The 24,827-nt window shown below is 39.5% G+C and overlaps 1 protein-coding gene across 4 annotated transcripts in view; it reads right to left on the bottom strand.

The window, feature by feature from the left end:
- Positions 1-15,876, bottom strand: part of FNDC3A (fibronectin type III domain containing 3A) — a 162,873-nt gene extending 146,997 nt beyond the window's left edge. For all 4 annotated transcript variants that reach the window (XR_009536732.1, XM_060129009.1, XM_060129010.1 and 1 more), the window contains exon 1: positions 15,629-15,876. The gene's annotated coding sequence lies outside the window, so the exon portion shown is untranslated. The remainder of the gene's footprint in view (positions 1-15,628) is intronic.
- Between the last annotated feature and the right edge of the window lie 8,951 nt (positions 15,877-24,827).

Below are 24,827 nucleotides of genomic sequence, written 5' to 3' on the forward strand. Positions count from 1 at the left end.
TAATCCTTTATTACTTTAGTGGTTGCTTTAGGGTTTATAATATGCACTTTAACTTATCACAGTCTAATGTTTCACAGTCTAACTTATCACAGTTTAACTTACTACTTCAGGTATAAGTATCAGAATCTTAACAACAATATATCTGCCCTTTCTCCCCTTCCTTGTGCTATTATTATCATATATTTTACTTTTACATATGTTATAAACTCCACAGTCATTATCATTATCATGTTAAACAGTCAACTGTCCTTTGAAATTACCTAAATAATAAGTTTTAAAATCTTATACATTTACCCATGTAGTTATCATTTCCTCAGGCCCAGGTATCCATATGGTTTAATTTTCCTCTGCTTGAAGGACTCCATTTAACATGTCATTTAGTACAGGACTGAAGGTAAAACTATTTCAGCTGTTGCATGTTTGAAAAGTCATTACTTTGCTTTTGAAAGATATTTTTGTTGGGTAAAGAATCCTACGTTGACACGTTTTTCTTTTAGTGTTTTAAAGATATTGCTACATTACCTTCTAATTTACATTGCTCCTGACGAGCAATCTATTACTTTTATCTTTGTCCTGTATTAATGTTGGCTGCTTTAGATTTTTTCCTCTTTATCATTGTTTTAAGTGATTTAATTATAATGTTCCTTGGAGACATTTATCTTTCTTGTGCTTATCATGCTTCTTAGTTTATAGTCTTTATCAAATTCAGAAAAATTTTGGCCACTATTTCTTCAAATATTTTTTCAGTTCACCTTTTTAAACAATTCTCTTTTCTCTGTATGTATCATTTTCGACAGTTTCTATTGCTGTCTTCACATCCAAAAATCTTTTCTTTGGCAATGTCTAACATGCCATTAATCCCATCCAATGTATCTTGTCTCTGACACTGTAATTATAATCTAGAAGATACTTCTACATAACATGTTCAATCTTTCCTCTAGCTTCTCCAACATACTGAATACAAACGTAACTGTTTTAATGTTCCTGACTATTAATTCATCATCAATGTCATTTTGCGGCCAGTTTCAAGTGGCTGATTTTTCTCCTCGTTGTGGTTTGTATTATTCTGCTTCTTTGCAAGCTTACTAGTTTTGACTGAATGTCAGTCACTGTAAATTTTCCCTCCTTGGCTGCTGGATATTTCTGTATTCCTATAACTATTCTTGAGCTTTGCTATGAGATGTGGCTAAGTGACTTGGAAACAGTTTGATCCTTTGGGGTCTTGCTTTAGGCAAGAACAAAGTTATATTCTTGAGTTAGGCAGGAACACAGCTACATTTAGTCTAGGGTTAATTTTTCCCCACCACTGAGCCAAGACCCTCCAGAGTACTCTACCAAATGCCCTGAGAATTATGAGGCTTTCTACTCTGGCTGGTGGGAACAGGCACTATTTCTGGCCTTGTATAAGCTTGGACACTGTTTTATTTAATATATAATCCTTTTAGGTGACTCTTTCTCTAGCCCCGGGTAGTTTCCTCACAGGTATGCCCTTATCAGTACTGTGCTAAATACTCAAGGGGGACTTTCTTCAGATCATTGAGGTCCTTTTTATGTTTAGTGCTCTCTTCTCTGGTACTTGGATCTGTACACTCTATTATTCTCTTTGGACTGCCAGCTTCATCTCAACTCAGGGAGATGGGACCTACTTGGGACACCCCTCCCTGTGCCCTGGGAACTTCCTCCAGGCAATAAGCAGAGCCAATCTTAGGGCTCATGTTTTCCCTCTTCCGCTGCATGACATCTAACATCTTGAGTGCTACTGTTTCATGTGTTTTTTTTTTTCTAGGTTTTTTTTTAGTTGTTTCAGACAGAAGAGTAAGTTTAGTCCCTTTTACTCCATCTTGACAGGGAACTGAATTCACTACTCTTAATTTTTAATGTACGCAATGGGCAGTAGAAAGGTAAATGAATTTATCACAAGTAGAACACAAATGGCAATGCTTTAAAAGCAAGATTTTTTAAAAAAGTATGGTCTGGGTTCACCAATGGAAGCCAACGTGCTCTTGATATACCCTTAATTGAAAGAAAAATCAGTATTCTCTTTACAGATATTTTGGGAAAATGACACGCACTTTCTTAGATTTCTGCATAAGACTAAGTATTACTTACCAGCAACTTACAGAGTGAGTTCTTATTTACTAAAAAAAATGTTATCTATAAACTAAAATTAATATGTTTCTGGAGATTAGTTGGGCCTCTGATTCAGGATTCTACTAAGACATTTGGCTGCCATGCAACAGACAGAATTACCACAATTTAGGGGAAGGATACTTTGTTATCTGTTTATCTATTATCAGTGCTCTCTTCAATTAGTTCTGGCTTTTGCAGTGTCTTCAACTGGTCATGGTTTTAAATCTAATAGCTTTTATTTAGCAATTACTACATGTTTATCTTATCATTCTCATATTTAATTTAGTTTTCGGAGATGGCTGATTGATTAACCCTATAGTCCAATGGTGCATATGTTAACAATATTTTTGGCTTATCACTTTATCCTTGTTGCTAAAGTAGGTACATTCATAAACTTGCCAATTTGGCTTATATGGTGACATTTCATAAGCAATGTGCTGCTTATGAATTTATATTAAATAACTTACAAAATATTTTCTCTTTTTTTTTTTTTTGCTGTACGCGGGCCTCTCACTGTTGTGGCCTCTCCCTTTGCGGTGCATAGGCTCCGGACGCGCAGGCTCAGCGGCCATGGCTCACGGGCCCAGCCGCTCCGCGGCATGTGGGATCTTCCCGGACTGGGGCACGAACATGTGTCCCCTGCATCGGCAGGCGGACTCTCAACCACTGCGCCACCAGGGAAGCCACAACATATTTTCTAAGTGCAACAATATATTTTTATATAGAGAGCAGTGATTATAGGGCATGGTTCTGTAATATAATAGGTTGAACCACATGAAATTGCCACTTAAGGTCAGAAACATTAAAATAACAATTTCATATGGTTTAATCTAATAAAATCAAATATATATACTCATTTTCTTAAACTGTAAATGGCAATTTATATAGATTGTCAGCAACGTATTCACTATAACTTATTTATCTTACTCTTCTCCAATTCCTTGTTCACTGGAAAGGAAAGGTGAAAGTGGGTAGGATGGGTGGGCCTCAGTCTTTTAACCCTCTTAATTGAACAGAGGTGTAAAATAAGGGTTGGGAGTTTGAGGGCCATTGCCATTATTCTCCTTAGTCAGATATAATAAATATAACTTAATTTAATAAGCAGTCAGAAGATACAGCTCCAGCCCCCCCACTAAGAAATCACACCTTAATACTAACATGGAAACCTGATTAAAATAAGACTTCAAACACAATCTTGATGAAAAAGACATCACAAAGATAATTCCACTCAGGAAACTATGAGAAAAGAGAGCAGGAATTCTTCCAAGAAATCAACCCCAATCTGTTAAAAGACAGATAATGTGCACATAAATAAGACCAATAGATTTTTTTTTTTAAGTACAGTCAGCCCTCCGTATCTGTAGGTGCGGATCGTGCAGATATTCGACTCTATTGTACTACATCATTTAATATAAGAGACCTGACCATCTGCGGGGGTCCTGGAACCAATCCTCTGCAGATGCTGAGTGACAACTGTACTTCTTAAATCCCATCTTACAGCTCCTAGCTGTCTAGTGCTATTTTCAGAGCACTTGGGTTACCTTTAGAGCACAACGTAATTACATCTGGGACAATTCTTTTTTCATCTACAAATATTTATTGCCCTTTTGTAAAATACTAGCTTATATATTTAGATTATTCACTTTGCTTTTTCAGAGTTTCAGATTCTTGGTTATGTCTATCAGAATCACTTTGGGTTTAAGACCAAAAAACAGCAGCCTCTGAATATTTTCTGAACAAAGTAACACCTTAGCATCTAGGTTTACAACCAAAAGGTTTGAATTCCTCTGTAAAAGCTGTATTACTGACTTCACCATATTTAACATGTTTCCTTCATTAGTTTCTCCCCAATAGAGAATTTTATCATAAGATGTAATAAGAAAATCAAGAAATATTTCTGTATTTTCCATGAGAAGTAAGATCTGTCTGTAGAACCCAGTATTTTAATGTTGTCCTTTCTGAGATAACCATATTCTTTGTTTATAAATCTACAACTATGGCTGAGCTAAAAATTATTGCCTAAATATGCTAATCTTTCCTCATATTATCTTTAAAAAATCTTCCTTTTCTTTACTTTGTCTTCAGTTTAAGCTAACATCTCTCCTGAAATTTACTACCAACTTTCCTAAAATATTAGGTTCTAATATTAAAAGGGGAGATCAAAATATCCAGGCATATGAGACTGGAAAACAACTATAATCAAAATTACAATTTTATATTTGGAAAAGAAAATTGCTTTTATAATAGAAATTCATAAAATAAAGTATACTAAAATTGTCCTGGTTGGCAGATATGGTTATATAAAGGTTGAGAATCACTAGCCTACAATTCTCACTTCTTTAACATGCTGTAACACAGCTTCAGACCCAACACTAAACTGAAATTGCTCTCTTTAAAAGCACCAATGATTTCAGACACTAACTGGGAAGGTTTTGAGTGAAAGGATATGCTGTTAAAAATCACACAGGGAAACAGACATAAATCAAGGCCGGCCAACTAGAAGGTATGGTTCTAACAAGGACTAGTCACAATCACCAAATCCAAACCATCTTTTCTTTTATTGTTTGTTACATCACGAAAGTTGCATGTTTTACACTTAAAAACATATGTACAGACATTATTTTTAACTCCTGCCCCATTCCAACTCCCATTTCCAGAGCAACCACTGTGGAATGTACCCTTTCAGACATTTGCTCTGCACTTATGTACGTATGAGGTTTAGGGGAGTGGTTTAAATAAAATTGCGTGTACTGGTCAGTGTCTTGTTTTTTCATGTAAAATATCTTAAGAGTTTCCTAAAGAAGTACATCTGTAGCTACTTCATTCTTTTTCATGGCTGTCTAATATTCTACTATGAGGGCATACTATAATTTATTCTAATGATGAACACAAAATGCTTTCATTTTTCTTCATATATTTCTCCCTCCACAAGGAACAATCATGTAATATTCTCTATGACCCTATGATAGTATTTCTGTATTATAGATACACAGAAATGAAACTTCTGGCTTAGAAGTATGCATTTTCAAAATTGACAGAAACAGGGACTTCTCTGGTAGCACAGTGGTTAAGAATCCGCCTGCCAATGCAGGGGACATGGGTTCGATCCCTGGTCCAGGAAGATCCCACATGCCACAGAGCAACTAAGGACATGTGCCACAACTACTGAGCCTGTGCTCTAGAGCCCGCGAGCCACAGCTACTGAAGCCCACGCGCCTAGAGGTGCTCTGCAACAAGAGAAGCCACCGCAATGAGAAGCCCACGCACTGCAACCAAGAGTAGCCCCCGCTCTCAGCAACTAGAGAAAGCCTGTGCGCAGCCGCAAAGACCCAACGCAGCCAAAAATAAATTAATTAATTAAAAAAATTTTTGACAGATACAGCTAAACTTTTACCCTAAAAAGATGAAGCTGTTTATACTCCGTTCAATAGTTTATGAGTGCCTACTTTCCAATTTGACACCTACTAAGGTTTTCCAATTTTTGCCAATTTTATTAGCAAAGATTAAAAAAAAAATCGTATCTTGATGTTTTCAATCTCTTACTACTGGTGTGTTTGAGCATCTCTTCAAAACTTTACAGGCTATATTTCTACTTCTATGAATTTCTGTACATTCTTTCTCATTTTCTACCAGGTTGACTTGGTTAATTTGTAGGCACACCTTATATACTCTGAATATTAACTTTGTCTACTATATGTCAAATATTTTATCCCAATCTATTGCTTGCCTTTTTAAATGGCATCTAAGTTTGACGTCTTATTTGAAAAGGCTATCACTACACTGACACTTTTTTTACATTCACTTCTTCCAAAATTTTTGCCATTTTATTGTTTTACTTATATTTAGTCCAACTGGAACTTAGTTTTGAGAGTGCCACAAAGTGAGTACCTAATTATCCTTACCTCAACTGGACAGCCAATTGTCCCCCATCACTTATAGACTAGCTCTTCCATTACTCACTTGTTAATCATACAATAAATTCTTCTGTAACCATGGTGCTCCTCCTGAATTCCTTATTCTGTTCCTTTGATCAACATGCTCATTCCTACTCCAAATTCTTATTAGTTTAATAATTATAATTGTACAGTATGTTTTAATCTTTGATGGGTAAGTTCCCCTTTGTTATGCTTCTTTTTGAAATTTATCTGGCCATTCTTGTGCATTTTTCCTTCTCAAAACTTGAAACATCAGTTTGTCAAATTTCATTTTAAAAATCCTGTTGGATTTCTAATTAGGATTACACTGACTGTATTAATTTGGTGAGAACTGCCAATTTTATAGTATTAAGTTCTCACATTCAGGAATATACTATTCCTCCATTCATTCAGATTTCTTATAGTTTTCTTCAGATGGTGCTGCATATTTTTAAAATTTCTCAGGTATTTTATAATTTAGGCTTCTACTTTTCTTACTGTTTTTCATAGTTGGTTATTGCTAGTGTATAAGAAAGCTAATGAATCTTCTAAATTTATCTCATAGCCAGTGGGTTTACTGAAATCTCTTTTTGACTCAAATCATTTTCTGTTGCCTGTCTTGTCTAAGTAGATAATCATATCAACTGCAACTAGTAACAGTGATATATTCCACCTCACTCCCAATCCCCATTATTTCGAGGTTAATTATTTTTCTTGTTTCTTAACACACTGGCTAAGACTTTGACCAACGTTCCTATCTTCTAATGAAAGTACTTCTAACATTTCATTATGACATTTAATACAGGTTTCTGGTAGAGACCCTTTATAAGATTATTTCTTGTTGATGAATAGTTGTCAGGGATAACTGAATTTTAGAAAATGATTTTTGTTTTTAGCACCAAAGAGATATAAACATACAGTTTTCCCCCTTTAACCTATTAGTATAGTGAATTACATTAATATGCTTCCTAATGCTGAATCAATATTATACTCCTGGAATTCAACGTATCAGAACTGGTATGATTTAATAATTCAAAGCCAGGCTCTGGAGTCAGAAAGCCTAGGTTCAAATCACAAATCTTTCACTAACTAGTTGTATGATTTTAGGTGTGTTATTTAACTTCTCTGTGCTCCAGTTTCCTAATCTTTAAAATGATGACAATAATAGCTACCTCAGAGAGTTGTTTTAAGGATTAAGTAAACTCATACATGAAAAGTTGTTTAGAATAGTACACAGAACATAGAAATCATTTAATATATGTTAATTATTATCATTTACTGAGTGCCTCATATCTGCCAGCCGTAAGGTATGCGGCATTGCAGGAGTCAGCAAACTAAGACCCGTGCACTGAATCTGGCCTCCTGCCTGCTTTTATAAATAAAGTTTTATGGGAACACAGTTATACCCAATGTTTATAATTATCTATGGTTATTTTTATGCTCCTACACCACAGTTAAGTAGTTGCAACAGAGTCCATATGGCCACAAAGCTTAAAATATTTGCTATCTGCTCCTTTACAGAAAAAAAAAAGACAAAAAAAAACCAAAAAAAAACCCCTGCCGACCCGAGAAGTATTGCTCAAAATCGAGGAGTTCACAGTCTAATAGATGAGACAGGCAAGTAAAAACATATATATGCTACAGTATGTTATATACACAGTCATATTATGAGCATATTATGGAAACCTATGGCAGTTCAGTACTAAACTATAGGAAGGATTCACACAAGGGATGAAAGACAAGAGGTATTTTATTTACTTTTAATTATTTTAAAATATGTATTTGTTTACATGTCTTTATCTCTCATCGTACTGTGTGAATTGCTAGAGGAAAAGGAATATGACATTCATTTTTGTGACATTCATATTCTAAGTATCTACGACATTTAAGGTTTTTAACAAATGATAGATGAATAAATAAATGAATGGTGAAAGGAAGAATTTAGATACCTGGGTAACAATGATTAGAAATGTCTTTCAAAGTTCTACATATTAATATCCTATGGCAAGTATTTTACTTGCCATGTTAAATGGGCTCTTTCTTTTAATCCCTATAGCAGCTAATTCTAGGAAATAGATCCTATATTACCCCTCTTTAAAGTGAAGAAAGTAAGGCTCCTTGAGGTAAAAGCAATGTGCTCAAGTTTATATACAGCCAGTAAGGGAAGAAGCCAACAAACAAAACCTTTATCTGCCTCATGTAAAACATGCTCTTTGTACGACAAAATTGGGAAGTGGTGGGAAATAGATATAGTCACAGGATACCAACAGAGTATAAACTCTAAATAGAGATAGAAGATATTATAATTGATGCAGCAGGAACTGTAGTGTGGTTTTAACTTCTAAAACTGAGCGATGATTTGAATAAATTCATATTTTTAAAATATTAGTCTGGAGGCAGCCTGAAGATGAACTAGAGGAACAGTTGCCTGTACATTTTATCCAAAGTCTCCTCTATCACACACATTAGACCAGTTTTGGTCAGGTTCAAGCAATCGACAAAAAAATAAAATTGCTAGCATACTACGGCATTTGAGGAATAATGATTTATCTACTAATCTGAAGTATTGGAAATAGCTAGTCCTAACATGGAAGAAACAAAAGTATATTTCATTAACTAAAATGTAAGGAAAAAGTATATACTGCAAATGAAAATACTACATAGAAAAAAAATCAAGTCTTAAGAATGAAACTGTAACTGAGAATGGCTGTCAGGAAAAAGACTCACAGTCTTAGAGAATGAACTTAGGGTTACCACGGGGGGAAGGGCGGGGGGAGGGATAGACTGGGAGTTTGGGATTGACATGTATACACTGCTGTATTTAAAATAGATAACCAACAAGGACCAATGTATAGCACAGGGAATTCTGCTCAATACTTTGTAATAACCCAAATGGGAAAAGAATTTGAAAAAGAGTAGATACATGTATATGTATAACTGAATCACTCTGCTGTACACCTGAAATTAATACAACATTGTTAATCAACTATACTCCAATATAAAATAAAAGTTAAAAAAAAAAATAAAACGTCTTTGGAAAACAAAAAAGAATGGCTGTTACAAGCAAACCAAAAGAATCTAGAAAATGTAAACATAATGAAATCAGAAATTATAAACTATGTTTTCACTTTTATTTTTATTTAAGCCAATCTTAAGATAAACTGATTTTGAAGTAAATGAAATGACTACTCCTTCAAGCTAGATCTCAACATAAGTACATAGTTGTTGTATATGACATCTATTTCTGCAAAAGAAAGCATATAATTACTTTTTAAAGAAAAGTCTTAACTGTGCTTTAAAATGTACTTAAACATCTGTTTAGAACCCCCAGAGAAGTAGGAAGATTTTTTTTCTCCTTACTGGGGAATTGGATTTCACTAAGAAATCACTTAAATTGTTTAAATTATTGTTCAAAAATATATTAAAATGTGGATTCTGAAGAAGGAAAACAGAAAACAGTAACTTTCAGACACTTCTGATAGAGGCTGATTAACACAACCTAATTTATCAAATTTAGATAACCTTTACACTAAGGTTTATGTCAAAGTACACATCATACTTACTCTGTCTTTCTAACAATTAGCACATAAGCAATCTCAAGAAGTGAGGGAGGAAGAGAGATGGAAGTCAATCAGAAGTAATAGTTTCATCTGTAAAATGAGAGTACCACCACATATCTGGCGAGTCTATATGGCATTTAAAAAAAAACAATCAAGTTTCCAATGAGAGTTCAAGTGGATCTTATTACTATAGATAAACAGTCTTCTACTTGAAAAAAAGAAAACTATAAGGAATTCACTTCTGCATATTTTTATCCCACTGTGGAAAGACTAGCTGAATTTCCTTGGAATGAAGATCAGTATTCTCTTGCAAAGAAGAACAGAGGCACTGGATACCGACCACACTGAAAGATTAGTAAGAATGGAAAGAAAGCTTTTAAAATGTGCATTCTCTTTGCCAAGAAGGCAGTTAAAACTTTAGAGTAAACTAAATGTTTTTTGGAATACTATATTTACAGAAGTTTGGAGGATAAAACTTGAACTCATGATTTCTGGTCTTACTAAAAAAAGGCTGCACTGCTTCCAATGTAGTAGCATTAATGTAAACACATATGGTACTTTAATATTGTCATGGTTTCCAACATCTCTTTGGTTGCTCACAATATTTCTGTGGGGAAATCAGGATAGACATTATTCTCCATTTTAAGAATTGGGAACCTAAGATTGAAAGAAACGAATCTGAGATCATACGGCTAACAAGGGTGAAGTTGGAACTAAGATCCAAGGTACTTTATCTCCTATCTAGGAAACGGAAACAGCTGGAATAATGAAGCTGTTTCAAGTACTGACAAAAGGGGGGGTGGGAGAGTGAATTGTTAATTTCTTCTTAAAGCAAAATTTAAAAAGCCAAACTTTTATTGGGTAGCAATCCATGAAGGCTAAAATTTAGTTCAAAAGGTCTGTACTGCCTTAAAACTTAAGACAGTACATACATTTAAAAAGTATGGAAAATGCTAGTATAGGCAAAAGGACAACAGTTAACTTAAGTTTTGGGGTTTTGTTGGTTTGTTTGCTTTTCATGTTTTTAAGAGGAAAAAAAGAAACACCATTGATTTTATCCAGACAGTTCTCCGTCATATACATCTTTACTTTTCCCAGCACCTAATACTATCTCTGATACACAGAATGTATTTACTAATGCCTGTTGAATCAAAGAATGCTCTTATGCTATATTCTTACTTTCTTGATAATACAAAATATAGAGTAACCCGGGCTTCCCTGGTGGCGCAGTGGTTGAGAGTCTGCCTGCCAATGCAGGGGACACGGGTTCGAGCCCTGGTCTGGGAAGATCCCACATGCCGCGGAGCGGCTGGCCCCATGAGCCACAATTACTGAGCCTGCGCGTCTGGAGCCTGTGCTCCGCAACAAGAGAGGCCGCGATAGTGAGAGGCCCACGCACCGCGATGAGGAGTGGCCCCCACTTGCCGCAACTAGAGAAAGCCCTCGCACAGAAACGAGGACCCAACACAGTCAAAAATAAATTTAAAAAAAATATATAGAGAGTAACCCTAGCGAATTTATTCATGCAACCATAACCTGAGGCACCACTATTTACCTGGTAATGGTACATGAAACACAATGTGAAGGAAATAGAATTGCTTTAGAAATACACACCTATAAATTTAGCAACTTCAAAGAGATATTTCATGTAAATGAATTTTCAAAATAACTGATACTTATCCTTTAAATCACTGTAACTTATCTTTAAATAATCATAATGAAAATATTTTCAAAGAGATTTCTAGGTCTTTTTTCTCTGCCTTAATCTAAACATGATACAATCTTTTCTTGATGACTCAAACTCATCAATGTAAATCTCAATTATTAGACTATTCTATAACACAGTGACTCTTGGAGTTATTGAGGGATGTCCAACTGTTTGTCTCTTCACTAACTCAACCTAGACTACTTTTAAAAACAAGGTTTCCTACTGCCTGCTCCCCAGTTGTCACTTATAGGCCACCAGCATCCTAGCCAAGGCTTCTAAAATGCCAGTTGAAGTTTAAAATACGTACAACCTGAATAGGCAATTGATATACTTAACCTTATACAAGATTATAAATTCCATGGTGTAGCTATTTTCACTGCTCTAAGGCCTAGCTCAAAGGCTTTTCTTCTTTTATGTCCGAGTTCTGAGACTCAGTCTAGGCAGTTGCTAGAAGTCTGGCCACAAAAGAACAATTACAATACTAATTTCTGCATGTTCTCTTAATTCTTACTATAATATAGGGAAAAAAACATAAATGATAGTCATAACAAAACACAAAACAACCATGTAAACAAATGATGTAAGGCAGCTCACATTATGTGCTATATGGACAATTACCTAGCCAATTATTAGCCAAGAGTCAGCAAACCAGGCTCGCTGGCCAAATCCTGCGATTGTAAAAAAACAAACAAAAAATGATATTCAACAGAGACACTAAGTGGCCCACAAGGCCTAAAATATTATCTGGCACTCTAAAGAAAAAGTCTGCTGATCCCTGATCTAAACTATAATAAACACACACATATAAAACATATAAGCTATTCCTCATACATAAAGCTTAAGTTATTAATATAAATAATTTAGTAGATGTAGCATTCTTTCAGTGATGGGTTCATTATGATACAGCCAAACTTGTCCAGCCCTGCCTATTACTCTCTTGACCATGCTGTAGGGCTTAGCCAAAATCTTGACTTTAACCTTCTTTCCTTCTTCCTCCTGATACTTATCCTTATACACTCTCAGACTGGTCTCCTTGCTATTACTTCCAGCTCTGGCTGTCAATCTTTTTTGGAAAGTCTTTCCTTTTGCTAGATATCTAAATCCTTCCTAAGCTTCAAGTCTGACTTCCTTTAAATGCCTTCCAGGATCATTCTAGCCCTCAATGGCCTCACTTTCCTTCAAATTACAGTCCTTGCCACACAATTTAATAATGCCATCTCATATTTTTGCTAATGATTTCTTGTGTGTTAGTCTAGTATCCCCAACTAGTCTGTAAACTACTTGAAGGAAAGAAACACATCCTATTGCTTTTGTATCCCCGCTCTAATAGTAGCTCATCGTCCTCTGAGCACGTGTCATCTCCCAAGCACATCTCTCTACCTTGGAGAAAAAACAGCCTGAGGAATGGTAATTGGTGATAAGTGATTGGCAATATCAAAGGAAGACACCTACAAAGGAACTTGATGGAAGACCATAGGCTACAACGCAAACTTAGAAAGTATATGTGAAAGATAAGCAAAACTACAATAGTGGGAGGATAGAGATAAAGATCAAGGGTTAAAGAGACCACAGCATAACACTCTGAAATAAAATGAGACCAAAATATTAAGAAAATTATAAAAGCTCCCAATACAGGTAAAAAAAAAAAGTTGCCTTTCAACACTACTGGTCATTAATTTCTTTTTAGCAAGCAGCTCGACACTGATATCCATATGGGCCATTTTTCTTTTTCTTTTTGCAATGTGATAAAAAGAAGCACTAAAAGACTCAATGGAATTGCATGCACAGTATTCTAAACCTTTGGATTTACAATACTGTGAATTAATTTGAAGTCTGCTAGAGACTGCTAGGGGAAAAAACCAATTATTTATCTTTTGATTACCTGGCTAATAAAATTAGAAATCACATGCATATCGCTACATCATGCTCAAAGATATCACCTAGACTCATTTTCATAGAAAAATGTACCAAGAACAAGAGAAAGAAAACAAAACCTTTAGGTTACTTCATCAAATTGTATCTTAAAAATATAGGCAAAATAGAAGATGCACAAGCCTTGGATGTATGCACATTAAAAAAATACAAATATTTTTCAACAGGCATAATTATTACTCATAAGTCTAAAACAAATTGTAAATTAAATGCTCTTTACCTAAGTAAAGCTACAAAAGACGATGAAAATTATTAATCATGCATCGCTTCTCTTTTTTCTGGGTTTTATAACCTCTCAATCCTGACCTCTGCCTGGCTGGTCAGAGAAGAGGGAGAAATTTTTTCATAATTAGTAATAAAACATGCTCAAAATTACACTGTAGAACTTTAAAAATTAAAACGTAATCACTAAATGCATGATAAATCAGCTTTCAGTTACTCATACAAAGGGGGAAAGTGATGACATAGATGACACCAAATCTGTTTTTTTGAATCATATGATTAATTTGGGAGAAGCAAATTACCCTTATAATTATGTTTGATTGAAGCCAATGTTAACCAGAAGTTTATTTTTCCTGAACAGTCAATGAGTTTTGAGGGTTCAGACAAAACGGAAAGAGGGGGAGTTCATTCAGAAGCATACAGGTGGTTAAAAGCAGCCAGCTTGAGATAAAAAATTTTCAGTTAACCTACACAAGAAAACTGAGAGGTGTTCTATGAAGGGAAAGAAGAAAATTTCATAAAATTTGTGATAGTGCTAAAATTCTTAAACATAAAACTATTTATAGAAATCTTAACAAAATCTTTTTCCTGTCAAGTCATCATCCCTTCTTCCCAATAACTGGTATAAGTGGTGATAGCAACAATTATCAGCGGGCTAAGAAGCTAAAAGCAAAATTTTAGGTTCTATGTTATCAAAGATGTGTAAAATCCTTTTTATCACTGTTTTAAGTCTACCATCTGTCTCAGTGGGCACTTTATCTCATTACTTGAGAAAAGTCAAACCAACCAAGAAAATATCAAACAGGCAGGGGACTCATTTCTCTGGACTATTTTTAGGTGATTTAAAAACTTACACGATGGCAAGAACTACAGATTTAGCAAATACACAAAAACTAAATATTTACCCAAATACAAGATCATAGCCACAAAACTCAATTAGTTTCTGCCTAACATATGGCTCCAACTCCCGGGTGGCATATGTTTAGCACTGGTGCTGGTACTATCATTGTGATAAAACATTATAGTAACAGTTCAACTTTTGTTATTTCATTCTTGTAATACAGAAAAACACACACCAATTTTGCTTCCAAGAGCTAAAAACACAGACCACGGGAAAAAGCAAAATAATTATGCCGCTCAGTTTTAAGAGCCTACAGTCTACACATACATGAGGATTATACAGTTAAAAAAAAAATCTTGTCAGGCTGGTATTCTTTGTTAATAGATGGTCAGACACGAAGGTGTCCAAAGGAACTTACATGAAATTTCACAAAAGAAAATCCCGTATTTATGATTCCTAGCACCTCACTATCCATTACCCCCCTTCCCCCGAGAGAAAACTATCCCAAGGCTTTTAACGTTAACAGTTTAATAAAAGAACGACTACATTCATTAAAGCCGCCGCCGTCCTGTCCCCGATTTTATGGCTAAATTACGTGTTCATTTTCTTTACCTAACGCATGACGTTCTTTCACAGCCGTGTCAGAAGTTCAAAGATCCAGGCTGTTAAACAGGGCGAGGACTGCAGCCCGGAGTCCACCCCCCGACTGAACAGGTGGTTAACTCCGCCGGCTGGAGGAACGGCCAGGTACTGGCACCAGCCAAACAGGATCAAATACACAAGGGCGGGTTTTCGAGGTTTTAACCCCAACAGGAGCGGGGGAACTCTCTTCAGAGGAGCATTCAAGTTTGGCGGCTGCCCGGCGGCCAACACCGAAGGCGCCGCGGCCGCTCGGCGATCCGCTCCGGAGGGCTCCGCAACCCACCCCCCAGCGCCGCCGTTAGCGGCGCGGCTCACCGCGGGCCGCGGGCCAGGGGGGCGGAGGGAGGGCCGCCCGCGCCGCCGCGCCGCCTCCGCGGGCTGGTGGCGGGGTCGCGGCCGCGCCCCTCCGAGCGCCTCCCGGCGAGACTAGGGCCCAGCAGGTGCCCCGTGAGTGGACGGGTCCCGCCCGCGGCCCACTCCCCTCCGCCCAGCGCGCGCTCACAAGACCGGGTGGGCCAGGCCCCTCGACGGGCCCGAACCCCGCTTAGCGCCCCGGCCCCTCACACCCAGCCTAACGGTTTCCCCGGCGCCTGCCCCGGGGCGGGGGCTGGAGGGTGGAACGGGACCCGGACGCCTCGGTCTCCCCCACCTTTCCTGAAGGGAGCGTCCGCGCTCTCACCTCCGAGTCACGCCGCTCTGAGGCGGAGGAAGGCGGCTACCCCAGCGCCTCTTCTTCGGGTTCCTGATCGTTCTCGCGCCACTTCAGCGGCAGAGCCAGCTCTCGGGGCCGCAGCGGCCGCCGGCGCACTGACTGTTGGGGTGGTTTCCCGGCAGTGACGGTGCCGCCTCAGCCCCGCTCTTCGCTCCCTCTCCGCGTAGCTCCCGCTTTCTGTTTCACCCGAGGGACCACGAACGCCGCCGCCGCCATGCTTACTACGGAGCCGGGAGGAGGAGCCGGGAGTCGGCGCGCCGAGTGCGGCTGCGCGAGCCCAGCCGACGGCGCCCCCGGCCGGCCCGGACCCCGCGTCCCCGCCCCGCGCCCTGGCCGGCTGCCCCGCTGGTCTTTACCGGGAGCGCGAGGCGCCCGCGGAGCCGCCGGTGCGGGGCGTCAGAATCCCCGTCGCCGCTCCCGGGGCGCCCACCGCCCTCCCGGGGCTCCGGGCTCTCTCCTGAGGCCCGGCTACGCCTGGGTCGTCGCAGCCGCCGCCGCGGCCAGGCTGCTAGCGATACTAGGGAAATGAGGAGCCAGGTGACGTTCCTGGGGCCACTCACACACTTCTCAGTCCAGATTGTAAAAGGCTCCCTCTGAGGCGCACCGGGTCGGCCTTTTTCAGGAAGCACAAAACTTAATGCCGGCAGGTGCTTTTAAAGACACTCCCCCAAGGAATAGGGAGCCAACCGAAGTGGGCTTGGATGGTTTCAACCCCAAACGCTTACACCCCAGGAGCTCTTAAGCAAACAAAAATATTTAGATATTTACTTTAGTTGGAAACGTGAGAGTTAGCTTCTTGGTCTCTTCCCCAGTCAAAACGCGTGGAAACCCATTACCTTAATTAGTGCAACAGCCCGAAGACTTAACAAGGGAACGCGGCCGAGATTTCCTTGAACCTCCAGCAACTGGGGGCGCTGCAATAATGCCTGAGGGCCGGTCAGGGCTGCTTCCTTTTGCGGTTTCCACGGGAGGACTTGGGATGGGGGTTGTCCTTGGGACGGGGAGTCTAACCCCAGGAACTGTGCCCTCAGAAACAATGACGACGTACCCAGCCTCCTTGTTCTGGCTTTATTTCAGCTTATGAATTGTGCTGCCTTAAAAAAATAGCAGTGCTTTTTTCCCCACCTTTTTACAGAAATCCTTTTAAAATGTACTTATTCCCTACATGCTTAAGGAATACAATGGTTAATGAAATCCTTTGTTGATGACTAGCCATCAAACGCCATACTTGGCCATATGCTAGTCCCAGGGGATTGCTGAGGTATATAGGATCTCTACTTAGGTGATCTCTTTTTTTCTCTTTGGAATGTTCTCATCACCTTTTCTAATATCTGTCACTGCTTCTCATCTCCTCATCTGCCTCTTGATCCGCTCAGATCCTTCCTCTCATCCTTTCTACTTTACTGGTTATTTTTTACTCTTTTCTTTCTTGACTGCTTTTCTCTGTGGCTCCAGGTGATGATTGATCAGATGTTTATATCCACAGTCAGCCAATGAGAGATTTCTTTTCTTCCTCTTCTTCCCATCAGTAAATAGGACAGTGACTGTATGTCAAGTGGTATCCTGAGATATTTTCATTGTTGTTCACTCTCAAAAACTTCTTCTTCTGCCAGAGGGGTTTCCTTTTCTTAACTTGCAGATTTGGCCCTCTTCCAGACAAAATTACTGGAAAGCTGGTCTCTGGATAACTGAGGCACAACTGTATTTCGTTTTTAAATATGAGAATTTGGGGCTTCCCTGGTGGCGCAGTGGTTGAGAGTCCGCCTGCCGATGCAGGGGACACGGGTTCGTGCCCTGGTCCGGGAAGATCCCACATGCCGCGGAGCGGCTGGGCCCGTGAGCCATGGCCGCTGAGCCTGCGCGTCCGGAGCCTGTGCTCCGCAATGGGAGAGGCCAAAACAGTGAGAGGCCCGCATACCGCAAAAAAAAAAAAAGAGGATTTATTAGAGCGTGGGTGAGTTGGGTGGCTTTTCTGTATTGCTGCCCTAGCTCTGTTTGGTCTGAGACTAAGGGAGTGGTTTCCAAACCTGACTCTACGCTAGTAATTTCCAAAGCTTCCTACTTGGAAACTTTTTTTTTTTAAAGAAGATGTTGGGGGTAGGAGTTTATTAATTAATTAATTTTTGCTGTGTTGGGTCTTTGTTTCTGTGCGAGGGCTTTCTCTAGTTGTGGCAAGCGGGGGCCACTCTTCATCATGGTGCGCGGGCCTCTCACTATCACGGCTTCTCTTGTTGCGGAGCACAGGCTCCAAGACGTGCGCAGGCTCAGTAGTTGTGGCTCACGGGCCTAATTGCTCCGCGGCATGTGGGATCCTCCTAGACCAGGGTTCGAACCCGTGTTCTCTGCATTAGCAGGCAGATTCTCAACCACTGCGCCACCAGGGAAGCCCCCTACTTGGAAACTTTTTAAAAAGACAGAATCTTGTAATCCATCCCTCAAAATTTTGATTCCTTTGGGGTTGGGTGTGGAGGTGGGAGAAATGGAATTTTTAAAAAATTATATTTTGGGCATCCCTACCTGTATAGGCACAACAAGAAAGAACAGCTATTTTGAAGGAGACTAAGACAATTCAAGAATGTCACTGAAGTAGACATAGATTAGTCAACAGTGTACAATGCTGTAAGATTGAGTCAAGCGAGGACTAGGGAATTTATGTTCTGTGGAGAGAATGAATCACACACATAAATAATCCTAGCATGGGCACCAGTATGAATTCTCTGGGAATCCAGAGAGGGACAAGCGTTTACATTGACTTTGAACAAGTCACTTCTCAGTGCTTCATTTTTCTTATCAATAAAATAAGGGTTATTTAAAATCCTCATCTTTTTCGAGCTCTGAATAATACCCAACACTTTGACCACTTATTTCCTTGAACAGTTCTTCCTCTGGCACTATACTCTCTTGGCTTTTTCCCTACATTTCTGGGTACCACTTCTCTAATTCCCTTGCAGATTCCTTCTCCTCTCCCTAGCTATTAAATATAGGAGTACCTCACAATTCAGTCTAGGTTCTTTTCTGTTTTCATTATAATCTCTTGGCCTAAACCTCATCATCCACCCCAATGGCTTTAGTTATCATCTATATGCTGATGATTTCCATGTATGTGTCTCTAGTGTCCCAGTCCCTTACCCTAAATTCCAAATCTGATACCAACTGCTTCCCTGACATGTTCACTTAAAGTCTCAAAGTTACAAAGTTTAGTCCGACTTAGTTCACAAACTCTTGTTTTCCTTTCCCCTCATCTATCCAGTTGTTCAAATCAAACAAGCAGTAGTCTCCCCTGACATCTCCCTCCCTCTCATTCACCATATTTGTTGCAGCACCAAGTCCTAGCAATTTCACCTCCAAAATCTTAAAATTGGCCTACTTCTTTCCGATTGCCACCAATCTAATCTGGTCTCACTGCATACAATCTGAGCCTTTATTCTCCACTTTGCAGCCAAAACAGTTTTTCTAAAAGCAAATAAGATTATGCCACTTTTCATATAAAACCCTTAAACAGGGTCTCATTGCTCTAAGATAAGACTAGCATTCTTAAGGTGGCTTACCAGAACATGTGAGGTCTTGCCTTTTCTAGTCTGATCTGACACCACTCTCCCCGGACTTCCTGTGTGGAAGGCTTCCTGGCTGCCTTTTATTTTCTCAAACGTCCTGTAATCCCAACAGCCATAGGCTCTCTGCACGTGACCTTCTTTTCCCTTTTAACTTGAGTAAGGAAAAACATTTCTGACTTCCCAGACAAGTTCAAGACCATTTGTTGATGTCAGCCCTCCTACCACCATGTACCTTTCCCTCTATGACTTATCACAGCTTGTAACATTTGGTATGTGTAAATACTAGGTATGTGTCTATTGCTCCCCTTCATGAGGAGGACTGAGCCTATTTTTGCTTACACAGTGCCTAGCATTTAGTAGCTGCCCAATAAATATTTCTTAAATGATTGACTGTTGTTCTTTGAGGTCCCTTTCAGCATTCTAGAAAGTTGTTGAATCATACAATTAGGAGATTACTGATCACTTTTGAGAGAGGAATCTTTTGTATGGTTAATGGGAGGAAATATAGGAATACATTGGGAGACAATTCTTCACGGAGCTGACATATTTCAGTACATATAGTAAGCAGAGGCACCAGCAGCTTTTGCTCTAGACTCTTTTCCAAATGTTTGTATAGCAGGCAGAATACAGAGATAGTGTTTCCTATTGGAGTAGAAGGAACACTTGTTTACCATGCATTATGATAACGTCTCCTTCTGTAGCGAAGGTTAAGCAGGTTTGCTTATAGCCCATTGTGAAAGATTGGAGGTTTCCTAAGCTTGGGGTTCCTCAGCTCTGATGCAAACCCACAGCAACACCTGGGTTACTACATGTTGCCCTGGGTGAGATCGTGAGGCAAAGGAACTGCTGTGAGCAGGAAGCTGGTGCTGCTTGCTGTGCCATGTGTAATACAGTCCTTTGACCCAGAAAACTCAGGTCTCCTTTTTTTTTTTTTGGAGGAAAGTTCCTCTTTTTTAAAAAAAAATAATAAATTTATTTATTTTTGGCTGCGTTGGGTCTTCGTTGCTGCACTTTCTCTAGTTGCCGTGAGCGGGGGCTGCTCTTCGTTGCGGTGCATGGGCTTCTCATTGTGGTGGCTTCTCTTGTTGCAGAGCATGGACTCCAGGTGCGCGACCTTCAGTAATTGTGGCACACGGGCTCAGTAGTTGTGGTGCACGGGCTTAGCTGCTCCGTGGTATGTGGGATCTTCCTGGACCAGGACTAGAGCCCGTGTCCCCCGCATTGTCAGGCGGATTCTTAACCATTGCACCACCACGGAAGTTCAGACTCAGGTCTTCTGCTAGCATCCAAGAAACTGTAGCAGGCTAAGTTATTAGCTTGCAAGGAGCATAAAATCTCAGACCCTTCACATCTCTTAACAAGATACGATGGGTTGAAGAGAAAGAAAGAGATGAAAAAGTCAAAGGGCAATGGAGACTTGTCTTTTAGGAAGTTTGGGGGAAAAGTCTGGTGAGGAAGAGAGCTGGGACAGAAGATTGAGGTGGGAGGGCTGTGCTGGCCGAATCCTCTGAGCAACCCTGGGGGGTCGTAACTCAGAACCAGAGAGAACACTAACTGCCATTGCTCGTCTCTTTGGATGGGGAACTGGTGCAAGTCTGGAAGAGGAGAGGAGGTGAAAGCAGTTGATCTGGAGGTACACCGGTTAAAGCAGCCAGAAGCTTTTTGTTTGTCTCTGAGGGGTGTGGTATAATGTGGGGGAGGAGAGAAAGGCTTTGGAGTCAGGTAAGTCTGGGCTCCAATCTCAGCTCTACTACTGACTGATTGATTGATCTTGGGCATGTTATCCTCCTGAGCCTCAATTCCTAAAGATAAAATACCTACTTTGCAGGATTAAATGGCGTAATGCTTGAAAATGCCTGGTACATGCCTGATGCTCAGTAAATAAATAATAACTATATAATTAGGATGTCCTGGATAATGTGACCCGGTGAGGTTGGGAAAGTTCAGAACCTTCCTCAATATTTCCAAAGATACTCAGTAGGGGACTTGGCCAGAGTTAACTTTTGCTCCAAATTCTTTATCCTGTTGCAATCTCCATCCCTCATCATGCTTTCCCAGCCATGCTTTGCTCCATGGATGAAACAGCTGCTTCCCTAAAAGCAAACAAGGAATAAAATAAAAAGCAACTTGGGGCTTCCCTGGTGGCGCAGTGGTTGAGAGTCTGCCTGCCGGTGCAGGGGACGCGGGTTCGTGCCCCGGTCCGGGAGGATCCCACATGCCGCGGAGCGGCTGGGCCAGTGAGCCATGGCCGCTGAGCCTGCGCGTCCGGAGCCTGTGCTCCGCAACGGGAGAGGCCACAACAGTGAGAGGCCTGCGTACCGCAAAAAAAAAAAAAAAAAGTAACTTGACATTGAACGTTGGCCATTCCCACCACAGGAAATTTGTCACTGGCCATCATTCTCCTCAGACCCCACCCTGCCACTATGTTGCTTTGGACCCTCACTCTACTAAGAACCTTCCCCACATTTTTCTAAATTTCTGGGACCCCCCCCCAAAATCTGTCTTGGAACAATTCCCAAATTCTTGTTAATTTATTACTCAGAACAATTCTGCTTTTTGTTTTCTGCCCTCATTTTTATCCAGAATAGCCTTGGAAGCCTTATTTTCTTTTCAAAAATCAAGGAGATCCATTCAGTGATTCAGTGATTTTTGATAAAGAGTTAATTCTGTCCTAGAAAAGTAGTTCTTAAACTTCAGCATGAATAAAAATCTTAACACCTGGAGTGCTTGTTTAAGATATAGTGGTTCTACCATGTGTCCTCCGCACCAAGGTTTGGATTCAGGAATCTGCATTTTATAAGCACTCCAAGAGTTTCTGATGAAGGTAGTCCATAGGCCATACTTTGAACATCTTAGAACAGCTCAAACAGTGGTCAACTTTCACAAATAAGATAGTTTTTCTCTCTGTGACATGGAGTTAAACTAGGATTGACTCAATTGTTCAAGAAAACTGCTCATCCATGGTTCAAGTCTTTTATGTTGTTTCTTCTTTATAGAGAAACCAATTAGGAAAGACTAAGGAATTCCTTAATCACAAAATGATATCCTAATAGCCCAAATTTGTCAGTGTTAATGATACGGTTTAAAAGCAGTGCTACTGGAGACAGTCTTACTTCCAAAGAGGGGAAAGTCTTATCTGGTTACTGGCCAGGACTTATTAAATAGGTTCCTGACCTGAAGGGGCTATACAATAATAGACAGATTACAAGGATTTTCTCTAGGTTGAAAAAATAAGGTTTCTATATCTGTCTTTTAGACTGTCAACAGCTCTTTGATGTTTTGCACAGCTTTAGGAGGCACTGATAGCAGCCCTGGGGTTGAACAAACCACGATCATTATCCAGCATAACCAGATGACATATGAGTCCATTTTAAAGACAGAAGAAGGAGATAGGCATCTATAATGACAATGAGGCCAAAGATGACTTGGGATTTGAAAAAACTATCTCCAAACTACCTGCCTTTTTTTTTTCCAAAAAATCAAACTTCAAAACCAGAGCAATACTTTATCAAGATAACAATGGGATTTTAATCTAGAAAAAATAAAAACAAAATTTAAATGAGTTAGGAAATGAAAATTCAGAGAATCTAAATGCAATTGTCACCAAACTTAAAGTTCTTCCACAAATTTCAGAAGTAAATATTTAAACCAAACTGCATTTTAAAACTACCAGGCAAATCGACTATTCATGGCAAGTAGAGCAAATATCTTCATACAATAAGTTGCCTTTAATTTTTCCACATCCAAAGAAACAGGCATCTTTTAAATAAGGACAATGAGGTATAGTAATGAGAAAAACTAGGGAAATTGTTTATAAATTGAATACTTTTTTTTTTTTTTTTTGCGGTATGTGGGCCCTTCACTGTTGTGGCCTCTCCCGTTGCGGAGCACAGGCTCTGGACGCGCAGGCTCAGCGGCCATGGCTCACAGGCCCAGCCGCTCCGCAGCTTGTGGGATCTTCCCGGACCGGGGCATGAACCCGTGTCCCCTGCATCGGCAGGCGGACTCTCAACCACTGTGCCACCAGGGAAGCCCTAAATTGAATACTTTCAATGAGGTAAATAAAATACTAATTTTATTTCTAATTTCCAATATTTATGTATAAAATTTTTAAAAATCAAGGCACAACTGAACTTTGATCTTATTTTCCCTTTACACTGTACTTATAAGATAGAAACCCAGTACCATCCTATTGAAAAGACAAAAGCTAAAATTAATTAGTAGTAGTAATTACCATTACTAAAATAGAGACTCATTTTAAAAATAATGAAAGATGACTTTACCAAATAAATACTCAACTTAAAATTAGAGAAACTACTGACTTAAAACATTGGAATTCAAATGTAGCCCATTTTCCCAAGTTACACCAGACTAAGAGTAAAAATAGGGTTGTGGCAGAACTCACAGAGTAGTCTCACACTCTTCCCCCATCCACACTCAAATTCTTTCAGATGATTCTAAGAATCCCCAGGGATTTGCACAGGTACACTCCAAGAATTAGTCCTCTGAGAAACTCGATGACATTTACCATCTTCCTCCTCCCCTCCCCTGGTGTACTGAGGTATTTTCTCCTGTTGTTTCCAAAGCCAACAAAACTCTCCCTCTGCACTTCTATCTGTGCCAAAACTACCAACGCCTAACTTGAAGGGCACTCATGTCTGTACCAAGATACAGTTTTCCATGGGCACCATCTCCTGCTGCTCTCATCTTCAGCTCCAAAACCCCCATGTACATCGTAGCAAAGCATATAATTATATAATTTATTTGTAGCTCTAGGACTCAGGCATGAGTGCATGGAATAGACAACATGTTCTACTAAGCCTTTTCCTTAACACTGGGCAATTGACCTTGAAGTGAACTTTTCGTACTTCTCTTCAGTTAGGATGAGGTTTTTTTCCCCTTCTTCCGTAAATAGACTGCTCTACTGTTCTGTAAATGTGCCCAAACATGCTCAAATCCTAGACCAAACAACAGTTTAACTCAAGCTGTGACCCCAGCTACAAAAACAATTAAGTACTTCTGATGAGAGACTTTGATGTTAATGAAATGATTTACTATATTAGTTTTCTTAAAAACAGTCTCTATTGAACATTGATATCACACTAGGCATCTTACTCAACATTAAATAAGAGCAACTCCTTTCTTGTAAGAATCTAATTTAAATTGATAATCCAAATATGCTTCAGAGAGAGGTCCATCATAAAGGAGAGAACCAATCAAGAAGAATATCTTTTAGCAACTAAGACCTGGTACAACCAAATAAATAAATAAATAAATATTCGAAAAAAAAAAAAAAGAAGAATACCTTTTATATTGAAGGTTCTGTACAAAGAACAAATGCCTTGACCTTAACAAATTTACTTTTTGTACTGATTATATTTTGTTCTCATCTCCAAGCCCACCCTTTTATGTCCTGCTCTGGGATGCTGGGGCTAGGTCTGGAAACTACATTTCCCAGACTCATTTACTAGGTGCCTTCCTCTTAGGATCGGCCAATGGAGGCTGTGGTAATTAAAGAGAAATTGGAAGGCTGGCAAAGGAGAGACTGGACTTGCTTTCTATTTGCAATTCCTGTCAAAAGATAACAACTCCAAAATAGCTTCAATGTCTTT

Source organism: Lagenorhynchus albirostris, chromosome 18 (genome assembly GCF_949774975.1).
Source record: "Lagenorhynchus albirostris chromosome 18, mLagAlb1.1, whole genome shotgun sequence".
In the NCBI taxonomy this organism is placed as follows: Eukaryota; Metazoa; Chordata; class Mammalia; order Artiodactyla; family Delphinidae; genus Lagenorhynchus; species Lagenorhynchus albirostris.